The sequence below is a fragment of the Hemicordylus capensis genome, chromosome 3 (genome assembly GCF_027244095.1).
Source record: "Hemicordylus capensis ecotype Gifberg chromosome 3, rHemCap1.1.pri, whole genome shotgun sequence".
In the NCBI taxonomy this organism is placed as follows: domain Eukaryota; kingdom Metazoa; phylum Chordata; class Lepidosauria; order Squamata; family Cordylidae; genus Hemicordylus; species Hemicordylus capensis.
Genome location: NC_069659.1, coordinates 137,637,267 through 137,650,319, shown reverse-complemented (window position 1 = coordinate 137,650,319; position 13,053 = coordinate 137,637,267). Strand labels below are relative to the sequence as shown.

General features: G+C 41.2%; 1 protein-coding gene across 10 annotated transcripts in view; it reads left to right on the top strand.

The window, feature by feature from the left end:
• The window catches only part of ST6GAL2 (ST6 beta-galactoside alpha-2,6-sialyltransferase 2), a 146,306-nt gene that overhangs the window by 55,497 nt on the left and 77,756 nt on the right, over window positions 1-13,053 (top strand). The gene's annotated exons all lie outside the window — the stretch shown is intronic.

The following is a 13,053-nucleotide window of genomic DNA, read 5'->3' as shown; positions in this document are numbered from 1 at the left end:
TGCGAGCTTTTTGCAAGGATGAAAATACTGGTTTTTAATTTATTTTAGTATTGTCGAGTCTTTTTGTTTCCATAGTTCTGTGACTTACAGTAGGCAGCAGTGTGTGATTCCCCCCCCCCCCAGTAAGACTTGACGGTTCAACGAGTTGAATAGATATGTTTAGAGAAGCAGCGCTTTCCAAGAATTTAAATTAGGTCTTTAAAAATGGCTTTCCAGGGCTTTTCTATTAGGTCTCTTTGTTTTCTCATATTGACCTTTAAATAGTTAGGCAAATGTTTTAAATCTAAAGGAAAAAGTTCATGTTCACAAACATTTTATCCTGTATCCCTGAGTGTTTTGCACAACTGAAGATACATTTAACCATGATGTTTATCGGGAAGACTTTTGGTATTTACTATGATTTACAGACATCCTAATATAATTTAATTGGGTTAAATCTGTAACCACTTATTGCGTTTTAAGTATTTCCATATTTTAAATGTTAAGTGGAATTATTGTCAAACAGAAATGATTTAAGGTCTTGGGTGGGTTTTATATTTCAACCATGTGTGCCTCAATCCTAAACTTATCTATTTAGAAACGCATCTTGTTCATTTGAATGGAATTTTCTGGCAACTATCCTGATCCTAAACACATTGGTTGACATGGGGGAAATTACTCAAAGTAGTCCTATTGAAATTAAAAGGACAAGCTTGGCATTGCTTAACATGTCCTTTTAATTCAAATGGGACTACTTTGGGTAATTTTCCTCATCATGTCAGCCACCAGTAAGTGGAAGTCCTCTTCACTGAAATTTAATGATATTTACCTGCAAGTAAACCATCTTGTTAAAGATACCAGTTGCAACTTTTTGGCATTCCATGTGTCTGTGTGGAAGTGGTGGGAATGAAATCCAGGATTTATTTAAAAGGAATACTTATATTGGTTGAAGAAAATAATTCAGCTGCTGTTTTTTTTTTTTAATTTTAAGAAATGATTGCTGAATGACAGAAAAAAAAGTATTTCTAAATTAAAAACCTGCCTTTGAAGGAAAACACTAATCCAAAATGCCTGAGACTTATTGGGCATGGAGAGAGACTGAACTCCAGATAAGTGTTTTGAATCTCTAGAGAAAACTTGATTTGACTGGGCTGAGTTAAAGAATCTTTAGAAAAATCACATGCTGTGAATGTGTGGAACACTTAGCAAGAGGTTTTTCCTTCCAAGCTCATAACTGTACAGCTAAGGGAGGGTGTGATGAATGCATGGATGGTTAGATTTCATTGTGTAGTAGATTGTGATATATGGGTACTCTGACTATAAACCAAATCCTTCACAAACTTGCCTATGTGCTGAATGCACTGACAATAATCTCGCTAGAAAGGATAGCAGGAGATATTTAACACCTTAGCCACCTCTTGTGCATGCTCCTTTCTGCACAGTTTTCAAAGTACAAAGCTGGTTTGATACTGCCATTGATTCATGTAGGAAGTCAGGAATGTACGCTGACCTGTATTTCAGTATAAACTTTGTGTACCCCATGTAGCTGATCTGTAAATGCACTACTGCACAAATATCAAGTCCTAGGTAGGTCAGTTAAAAATTATCAATGGAAACAATAGTGAAATTTCAGAGTGCATATTTTGAGACCAAGGCCCTAACTCAATGGATCCATACTGGATACATTTTGTAGGAGAAGGTTCACTGTTGTGAATCTTTTAGTCTCATTTAATTTCTGACATCTGCATTTCTGCATGAGAACTATTTCTGCATGAGACACGAATTACTAGAGATGAGTGAACTGTAGACTTTACATTTTGAATTTTTGTGAACCAGTTAATACTGATGTGCCTTCAGTAGCACACTTGTGAAATCCCTCATCACTTAACCCCCCCTTCCCACACAAATGTGCACTTTGCGCCTACAACATTATCAAGGACTACATACTAAACAACTAGCATTGCATATCTGTTTTCATTCTGTGAATTGTTTTTGTCATTAATAGTGTTCTTTTTATGCATTTGCATGAATGCACGGTTTCTCATAGTACAATATACATACAGTGCCTATGCATACAGATATTCAATCCGTATTTCTGTATGGCTGTATTTAAGCATAAATGTATATCACTTTTAGTTTATAAATTTGGAGGACTTCTTGTAAGCCAGCAAGAAAACAATTATTATGGGATAGCCATACAAATAAAGGTTAGCATGTACGCTTGGTTCTGTCATCTTCTTACCAGGGATGATTCCAAGGGATAGTGGGTGCTTCTTCCAAAATATTTTCTGTTATCCCTTTTGCTCCCCCATCCACCAGACTGGTACTTCAGCAAAGTGTTGGGCAATACAGTCATAGTATATAGCTTGAATCCTATAGCTTGAATTGATTAAAGGCCAACATTGTTTAAAGAAACCTCATTCACTCACTCTTCTACCCTAGAACGAGTATCGGAAGCCAGTGCAGCCAGGTAGGTAGGAGACTGCTCCAAGGAGCCAGGCCTACCCCATAGCTTCCGATCTAGGCAGGGACTGGGGTTGGTGAGACCATGTGTGCAGGATCATCTTCCCTGCAGATTTCTGCTAGCCTGCTACTGATCTTTCTCCCCATGTGGCTCTTTCCTGCTAAATGGTATTGGACAGGAAGAGAAAGCTAGCATTGAAAGCAGAAAGCAGGTTTGACCTACTGTAAAAAGACAGTATTTTCTAAGAGGAATCTGACCCATTTTCTGGATACGTTTGTAAATGTCAAACAAGCTTCCTTAATAAGGTACAGTGGTCCCTCGACTTACAAACTACTCAACATAAGTATTTTTCGAGTTACAAACGGCAGTTTTAGATCCGGTTTTAGATGCGGTTTTTTCGACTTACAAATTTTTAGATGGGGTTTCCTCGACTTACAAATTTTTAGATGGGGTTTCCTCGACTTACGAATTTTACATGCGGTTTCCTTGACTTGCCTGCCTGTTTACTGCCTGTTTATTCTTGAAAAGAAATGTTCCTGTGCAGTTTGCAAGCCTTACTGGGGGTCTGGGTCTTTTTTCTAGGCTCTGGAACGCATTAATCCGTTCCCAATGCATTCCTATGGGAAACCGCTTTTCGACTTACGAATTTTTCGACTTACAAATGTGCATTCGGAACGGATTAATTTCGTAAGTAGAGGGACCACTGTATATAAACTAACATTAATTTCCTTACCTCCATAAGTATTTCATGTACAGCAAAATCCTTTCTCCCCAGATAATAATCTTTGCTGCCCCTTTGCTCCCCCAAAGTTGCTGCTGGTTTATATGGTGTAATCCTATGCATATTTTCTTAGAAGTAAGTTCTACTGATTTCAATGGGACTTAAAGGTAAAGGTATAGTGTGCCATCAAGTTGGTGTCAACTCCTGGCGACCACAGAGCCCTGTGATTATCTTTGGTAGAATGAAGGAGGGGTTTACCATTGCCATCTTCCATGCAGTATGAGATAGATGATGCCTTTCAGCACCTTTTTCCTATATCACTACTTCCCAATATAGGTGTTTCCCATAGTCTGGGAAACATACCAGTGGAACCAGCAACCTTTGGGATGCTAATCAAGTCATTTCCCCACTGCGCTATTAGGTGTTTTTTACTCTCTAGTAAATGTGCAGAGGATTCCAGCCTTAATTTCCAGCTAGCATATACTTTGGTAGCTACTTTAGTTTTTAATTTAGAATGTAATTTTTAATGTTGCCTGTTTGCATGTTGTTGTGCACCGCCCGGAGTCTTCAGAGTGGGCGATATATTAAATGTATCAAATAAATAAATATAAATATACTAAGTACTGGAACAGGAACTGAAAATACAAAATTTGAACAGATTTTCTATGAAATACTTTAGATTTGCATTTATATCTTAAGTCTGGTTCAAATATTCATGTTCATCACTCATTGACTGTATCATCAAGTGATGACTATCGTTAACTATCATAGATTACCATAATCACTAGATGTCTTCTTATGCATTATACTTTACAATGGAGAACGTATACTGCTGTTGAATACTCAGGTGTTGAACTTGCATGTGTTAATTTACTATTAGTGTAGCGAGGTGGAATTCTTGGTTATAGTATGATATAGTAATTTATTATGTAATTCTAATATATGAACTATGCTCTGGGGACATCTATGGATCCCTTGTTTTGGTGGATGGATTAGAGAGAAAACCAGGTGGACATGTGATAGTGCACTCTCTTCTTTATGCCAAACTAATAAATAGTATTAAACAAATACATCTGTGGTGAGGGATTGGGGAACAAGAGATATGCTGTTGTGAATAGCTTGATTGACTCCACTAACAAATAACATTAACCTCTAATTGAAAGGGGATGATGAGAAGCTATTTGCTGAATTTGGCAGAAAGGAGAGCGACGGAGTTGGCATCTGTCTGTAATGTATAGTGTAGTCAAAGGAATTGGAGTGAACAGTAGTAATGAAAAAGTTATGTAGAAGATTTGAGTTACACTAGAGAAATCTGGTCTTATTTTTCATTAGGCTGTTAACTGATCACTTGTCCAATTTCCTAAATAAATCTGTTGCACACTTTCTTATTGCAGCAACACTTCTGTTTGTTTTCACATTAGTAAACTATACTTGATTTGAAGAACCAAGGTTTTATATTTTATTCTTAAATGAGGACTAGGATCTTGAAGATCAGTTAACAGGTGTTTGTGATTTGACAGTTTGGACTGTCTGTGGAGTAGCACTTTGACAGGCATGGGAAGGATGGAGTGGGTCCTGGGACAAGATGGGCTTTCTCACTTCATATTCCCCCCCAACCCATGTCTTTGTTGCAGAAAAGCTATAAGTAAATGGTAAAAAGCAAAATATTGTCAGCATGCCCCTTTCCTTGCCGCTGTGCAAACAATATTGCACACTTCCCACATAGAGAGTCAGTCTCTCTCTCACGCGCGTGTGCATGCACACACACTCTTTCCCTTAGCTCAGAAACGTTTTAGGCACACATACCATCCAACATCAACGTGAAGAGTGAGCTGTCACCCAGCCAGCATGACCCCCTTCCTCAAGGGCGCAAGGACATTTGTTCAGTTATAGCTATGCCCCTGATAATGGATTTGATATCTTAGCGTTTCTGTAGCAATTTCTGCAAGCCATACACTTTCTGTTATGGAAGAAGATCCAGTGCTTTTTGCTCTGTGTCAAATACACATCTTATACTTGCTAATAAAAAACATCATATAGGGTAGTATTTTTCTTACCCTGACATACTACAGCCAGTGCTAAAAATGGCTGAGGAGGGCAAGAGCCCATTAAGCCCAGTGCATTCTGTAAAACATGCTCACAGTTTGAGGAAAACATTGCACCATACTGGTATTTCCAAAGATCCACATGATTCTTCTTCTGTGCTGAGTGATACTGATTATCTCTTGACTAGCTAGTTTTTGAGCCTTGAATAAGTTTGTCAATAATGTATTTCAAAAATGAGAGATGACAGTGCTTTGTCTGGTACTGGGAAACTGGAGATATGAGGAATACCTCTTGAAACTTATTTATTGGCATTTATAGACTGCTTTTCAGGTGACCCTCCCAAAGTGGTTTACACAAAAAATATCAATAAAGAATCGCACTAAAAGCCACATGTTGACCAGTGTTCCGTCTAACAGGGATTCCCAGATGTTCTTCACTACACCTCCCAGCATCCACAGCTGCAATGGCCTTTGGGGATTATGGGAGTTGTAGTCAACAACATCTGGGAATTCTGGTTAGAGGGAACACTGATGTTGACATCTTTACACGTAGGTTTTGTCCCTTCTCTCTTCTCCTCTCATTGGAGCAAGATGGTCCCTGGTCGCTCTGTGGTGGCGGTTGGGGAGGGAGAAATCAAAGGAGAGATCCCAGGACACCACATTTTTTCTGACTAGTTCAGACAGCTTAGCAAAATATGTCCTCTTATTTGGCAATTTTTGGCCTTTTGAGCTTCATAATAGCCTCTCTCATAACTTGGCAGGATGAATAAACCAGTATAAAGCACAAAGATCTGCAAAATGTGTTTCTTTGCTTTCTAGATAATACTATCAGTTACTAGCTAATCCTTTACCCTGCCTTCTCTTGGTCATAAGGAGAGAGGCTTACTGTATTTATTACTTTTGAAACTTGTTCTTCTAAGATGTGTTTACATAGGTGTGCAACCACAAACATGTAGGAAAGTTAAAGGTGGACAGATATCAAAAGTACTTAGAGATTAGAATTCAAGCCCAACACCTGTTAATTAAGTAGGGTTGTGAATTCCGATTTCAGAAGGTGCTGTTTGCTAGCTGAATGGCAGGGCATAATTTGGAAGGTGTGACTGCTTCTTCAGTTGCTGTGATGAAGCACACCTGCTGAATTGTTCAATACCACATAGATTTTAAAGGCAAAACAACTTCCTTTATGTCATGAATTGGCAACATTACTTGATGCCCTGGGCAAACCTTGCCTGCTTGTATTGTTTCTGGTAGCAGCAGTGCACCTCAACCATCTGTCTATAATTAACATTGTACTTTGTGTGTATCGTGGGCAATTTTTCACAGAAATTTGCATTAAGGGATTCACAGTGACAACAAGAAACAGTAGAGAAGACCCATTTTACCATGAATATTTTATAGCAGTGGATATAAGTTGAGTTGAGATGAGATATGAATCCTTACAATGCAAGCTTTAAAAGACTCATTTTTTTGCCTTATGATTGCCCTGGTAAAAACTAGCAGAGAAGATAGGGACAGCTGTTAGAACCTTTAGCAGGGCTTCTTCTTTAAGGTTTAAAATACACTTTTGCAAACTTGCAATACTTGTGAAAGAATGATGGAACAGGAAATGCTGCTGGGGGTGGCTGGAAACAAAATGGTAATTTCTGCTTATTTAATCCAAATGCAATACTGTCGGAATAGTCTTCCACAACTTGGTTAATTTGACTTGTAAATGGCTTATTAGGTATAATTCCATCTTAGTCTTGTTTAATAATTAAAGATTAGCATAGCAGTCGGCATACTATTTAGTTAAAATAATTGAGTTCAGTCCCTAAAATGTGAGCATTATTGTTAAAGATGTATATGTAACCTACCTACCATAAACTTTAGCCACCTTAAGTGGCGCAGTGGGGAAATGCTTGACTAACAAGCAGAAGGTTGCCGGTTCAAATCCCCATTGGTACTATATCGGGCAGCAGCGATATAAGAAGTTGCTGAAAGGCATCATCTCATACTGTGCGGGAGGAAGCAATGGTAACCCCCTCCTGTATTCTTCCAAAGAAAACCACAGGGCTCTGTGGGCGCCAGGAGACAAAATTGACTTGACGGCACACTTTACCTTACCATAAACTTTGCACCACCATCATGCTTGCTTCTGCAGCATACAATTAAGTTGGGGAGGGATAGTGTTACACAACTTTAAAAAAAAGCAGCTGGATGTGATTTCTTAAATAGCTTAAATCAATATTCTGTTAATTATGTACTATACTACATATTTAGGAATGGTAGCATTGACTACTCAAGTAGGTTTTTAAGAATAATCAAATGAATTTCTCCCCATCTCAAATAAATATAAAATTTAATAAGGCTAATCAGTCTATTATTTGTTACTCTCAAGCAAGACAAAGGCTGCAGTCTATGTACACTTATGTGGTAGTAAGTCCTGCAGAACGTACTGGGACTTACTAGTTAATGTGCAGGCAATGGGGAACTAACTTGCCTAGGGAGAAAGAGGTTGCTGGTTCGAATCCCTGCTGGTATGTTTCCGAGACTATGGGAAACGCATATATCGGGCAGCAGCAATATAGGAAGATGCTGAAAGGCATCATCATGTCATACTGCATGAGAGATGGCAATGGTAAACTCTTCCTGTATTCTATCAAAGACAACCACATGGCTCTGTGGTCGCCAGGAGACGAAACTGACTCGACGGCACAACTTTACCTTTATCTTACGCAGATATGAGCAGACCCAGTTTTCAGAGAGTTCTGAGATTATAAATAGGCTACAATTGTCCATATGGTTTGGGAGTTGCAAAACATGTTCCATCCCAAAATATGCAAACAGGATAATTTGGTTATTGATGGCTCCAGTCTGGCAAATTGAAGAGCAGAGCTGGTGGGGGTGAGCAGAGCAGGTCTCCCACCACCCCATGGCAGCCACTGGGTCTGCCTGTCCTTGCGAACTGCAAGGCCCTCCTTTCTGTACAGACACACTGGAGCACCTTGCAGTTTGCAAGGACTGCTTTGTAGGGCCAGACAGGCAGGCCCAGAGGCTGCTTCAGCCATTGCTGCCGCTGCCATGGAGTGAGTGGAGGCCTGCTTGGCTCACTCCCCACCACTGCCCCACACATTGGTGACTAAAGTAAAGAAAGTAAGATAACTGCAGTTTGGCACGGTGGGGCAGAGGCCCCCCCCCAATCAGGGTCTGGGGGTTAGAGCGTCCCTTGTCTCCAAGAAGGGCTCTCCCTGCCATTGCTTCACTCTGCCAGGGCTCTGCATCTTGGTGTTGCCACCACTTTGCCTCCCCAGTCTCACCATTTGTTGTGGACCCTGGGCCCCCCCTAGGGACAGCCCTGGTGCCAAGGGTGGGGTACAGCTTAGTCAGGATCCTATGCCTACTCATAGTTTATTCCTGCAATGGCAAAGTGTCATGCTTGCAAGAGTGATGGGATATGTTAAAATGATCCTATTGAAGGCAGTCTCAAATGACTTCCTCTTTCAACCCCCACAGCAGATAGGATTCCAAAGAACTCTATAGCCAGTTACAGCACAGAGTAGGGCAGGGCTACACAACTTCAGTCCTCCAGCAGTTAATGGAGTACAACTCCTTTTATCCCTAACCACAGTGGGCAGTAGAGATAGTGGGAGCCGTACTTGAACATCTGCAGGAGGGCTGAACTTGTGCCCCTGATGTAGGGGTATGTAAGACCCATCAAGGAAAAAGAGCACCTGTCTGTGCTTCACCCTCATCACATCAGTGGAGAACTGCGTGCAGACTTGGTGGCGGAGAACCTTGGTGAGAGGGAGCACTTTGCCCTAACAAAGTTGGAAGGGCAGATGAATAACACTTGCCTTATCTCAGAAAACTTGCAGATATGCTCCTGTAGAGTTCAAGGTACAAACACCTACCAGGAATATCGATACCAGTCCAGCTGCTTGGATTGCAAGGACAAGGCACTTCACACAGGTAAGTGGGGGATGGGGGCAGGTTTCACTAGGGAGAGAAGAGCCTTTGCCTGAGAATATTCTAACTTCCTTCTCCCTAAGTACTCCAAGGCATACAGAGCACTCTCAAAAAATCAATGTCTAGACAGCTTACCTCACCCACTCACCTGCAATATGAAAAAAGCATGCACTGTTATTCTACAGCTAGGAGCAGTGCCCTCAAATAGAGGACACAGAGTATACAGGTTGTTGTTGGGGGACCACAGATCCTCCCATGTGATCAATCTTCCCTCATACTATGCACTGCTGAAGGCAATGGAGAACAGTGGGTTCACTTTAGTTGGGGAACACCAAACACTCCACCCTACCTATTCCTACTGTTGGCCAACAATTCACAATGTGTCTTTCCTTACAGGATAAGATCCATGTCATGTGGTGCAGAACCAAATGTAAATTGCAGACAGAGTTCCAGTTCAACACTCAGTATGGGAAAGGTGAAATTTTTCTTTACTCCTCCATCAGGTAAATCTTCAAATGTAGACATGGCGGTGGGGTGAACTACCAGTGGGAAACTGGGGAGCTGAACACATAGAAGGGAAGAGTACCTAGCTGGAGTACTCTTTAGGTGACTATAGAAGGGAAGAGTACCTTTCTATCACGTACTCATTAGGTGACTATCTGTTGCAGCTGCTAGATATTATGTATTACTATTCCCATGTTTCTTGTGTTTCCCACAGGCAACCAAGCAGCCATAAAACATGTGGGAAAGGATGTTCCTCACCACCCTGCCCATCTCATGCAGCTAACAAGCAAGACTTAGCACATGGAAAACCAACTGCTCCTATGTGAAGTTGTCCCCTTCTTGTTATTGTGGGGCTCCTGTACCTTTCTAGATTGTAGGATGGACAGTTATTTTATTTTATTTATTTGTCAAATTTTTACACTGTCCCAAACTTTTGTCTCTGGGTGGTTAGTAATAACATAGAACAAGTTAAAATATACACAAAAATCTTAAAATATTCTCATTTCCTTCTCCCTAAGCACTCCAAGGTGTGCAGAGCACACAAGATTTGTACACTGCCTAGAGATTTACATATCAGGCGGTATAAAAATATGATAAATAAATAGAACAATTTAAACAATCTAAAAGTCGAAAACGGATTAAAAATTTAAAAAGCTGAAAAGGCTTGGGTAAAGCTTTTGGCTGTTATGTAACAGATGCCGCAGTAGCAGTTTGGAGATGAATTGGTGGAGAACACCGCAGTTACCTCTCTCTGTCTTGCAGCTTTCCCAGGTATAGGGGCCCTGCAGGAACAATATATTTGTCTACCCTAGCGTTCCACATTGCTCACACAACTCAATCCAGCACTGAAGCTGTTCAATAAAAGCTAAGACTGTTTCAGCGGTGTCTGTTCTCATGATGTTCTTCTCTCTACTTAAGGGCCCTTGCCCATCCTCATCCTGATTGCTGTTCATCTTACCTCTCTTCAGGATAGGACACACAACAGAAAAAGTGCCCAGGAGGTTCTCCCGCCACACTCCACTGAGAATCTCCATCTCACCCCAGTCCAGTTACTAAAGCAGCAGCGAGGAGGAGGGGGGGATGAACTCCATCCGCTCACTATCTACCGGCCCTTCCGCCTGGTTACTGCTGTTGTGGTAAACAGTGCAGTTGTGCTGTGTGAAGTTGAGGAAAGTGATACAGATAACAAAGTCCAGTGGGAACATAACCAGTCAATCTTGCAAGTTTACCAGTGAAACCTGTGGGAGATGTGGATAGTTGGGATGAAGTGGGCTGAGCCAACTGAGGGGCATCCTAAGGCCCACTTGAGGCAAACATCTATCTGAGTGAGGCCATTGGCGCTTGGATTGCTTACAACAGTACTTCCTCAGGCATGTGCCTATGTTCTCTCCTAACTCTTTCTTCCAAAGGTCTGCAGCCAGGAGCCTCTCCTCCTCTGAGCCTGTGTGTTTCCACTGAGCTACAGCTTCTCATAAGGTCCCATAAGGCTCCCTTTGATAGTAAGTTATGTGGCTAGGGGAGATGGAGGGGCTTATTGTGAGTTTAGGCACCTGGGAGACTACAAAGGCCCCATCGTGTACTTTCTGCGGTCATGTGCTCTGTGGAGTTATTTCTGCTCCTGCTGCCTCACCCTTTTCTGTCTACAGATATTGTTGCCAAGGAGATCCCAAGGCTTGCTTAGACTTGTGGAGACTGCATTGCTATCTCTCTGGGTGGGACTCAAATCCACCCCCACCCAACCCCGTTCCTTTCATTGTAATAAGGCTTTTTCCACTGAGCTGTTGGTGGTGGTGCTGTTTCTGTTCTTTCTAGTTCATGTGGCTCCCTTACCTCTGCACTGTAAAAAGTGTGGACACCTATATAGACCTGTTGTGTGCCATCTTATTAGTATTGATGCCAGAGGAAGACTTGGGTCCTTCTGATGTCACTACATTCAGGCTGCTTTCCAGCTGCTAAGCCAAGGATCTGTCTGATTGGAATGGCAGCCTTTCCTCCATGGCTTTTTCCCTGGCTTAAGAGCTGTTCTATTGTTCTTGTGTAAGGGCTGCCAAGGCATTTCTCTATCCAAGGAAGCCCTGGAACCTATGCCTGTGGGCCTGTGTTGCTACTATCCTAACTACAAACTATGCATTAGTGGTGCTGGAGGAGTTGCTGTGAGTTCCTGTCAGTTTGCATGTGCCACCTGTATGTGAGAGGTATGGCATGAGTTAGATGACATCATCATGGTATTTGTGCTATTGCTGTTTGTTGACTGATGACAGAGTTGCTATATGCCTCTTTTTCTGCAGTTACTGTGCTTTTAGGAAAGCTGCCATATGCAGAGTCAGAGCCCTGGTCCATCTATCTCAGTATTATCCACACTGACTGGCAGCGGCTCACCAGGTTACAGATGAGTATTCTCCAGCTCTGCCTGAAGATGCCAGAGACAGAACCTGGACCTTCTACATGCAAAGCAGATGCTCTCCCACTGAGTTGTGCTCAGTGGAACAATGAAGTTGTGCATTCTGAAATTGCTTTTGATTGCTAAGGAAGCATAAAGTGTCTGCTACCCTCACCTCATGTTCTTCCTTGAAAATGCATCTGGTTCATTACTAACTTCTGCCTCTCTTCCTCATTTTTCTTGGTGCTTCCTGCCCCACATATTGACTGTACACTAGCTTAAATATTTGTATTGGCACAAGGTGCAGAAACCCGTATCTGTAAGGGTTTTCATGAAAGGCATTGAACTGGATTGATTAAAAGTCATCCTTATAATATTTGAAACCTCTTAAGGCAACCAGATGATAAAGTATTTGCAAATTCAAAATACTTCTTCATTTTGCATAGTGCCTCCATAAAAGGCTAGGTGGGGAAAACATTTTCAGCATGGAAATGTGGTTTTGAACTACTTTGCACCAGTGGTTTTGAACTACCGCCATGCAAATCTATACAATGGCTGACCAAACGACAAGGCAAGCAAATTATTCCATTTCCAGACCCACCGTAGTGTTAAGTTTTAAATGCAGAAATATATACATAGTATTTAAGTTTACAAATAAAACATCCCTGGCAAATGCATTATTAGCTAATCTAAGAGATGAGGAAAAGGCTTTGTGTCATTTAGTCTCTTGAGTAAATAATCTGAATGTTATGGGTTTTGTAGGTTTGGGTCATAACTTTAATGTTATTTAAATGTAAGGATTTCTTGAATGTGGTCAGCTATAATAGCATATTGATTTTTGAAGATGCAGTGGGTAATTGCAGACACATGGATACTTATTCTCCTTTTGATGCACTCTTGTAGCTCCTATCTGTAGCAGTCATGCATGTTAAAATCTGAAAAGAAAATAGGCTCCTTTATAGCTGAGCCACTTTTCACAATAGATCTGTATTGGCGGAAACTGTGGTAGAATCAC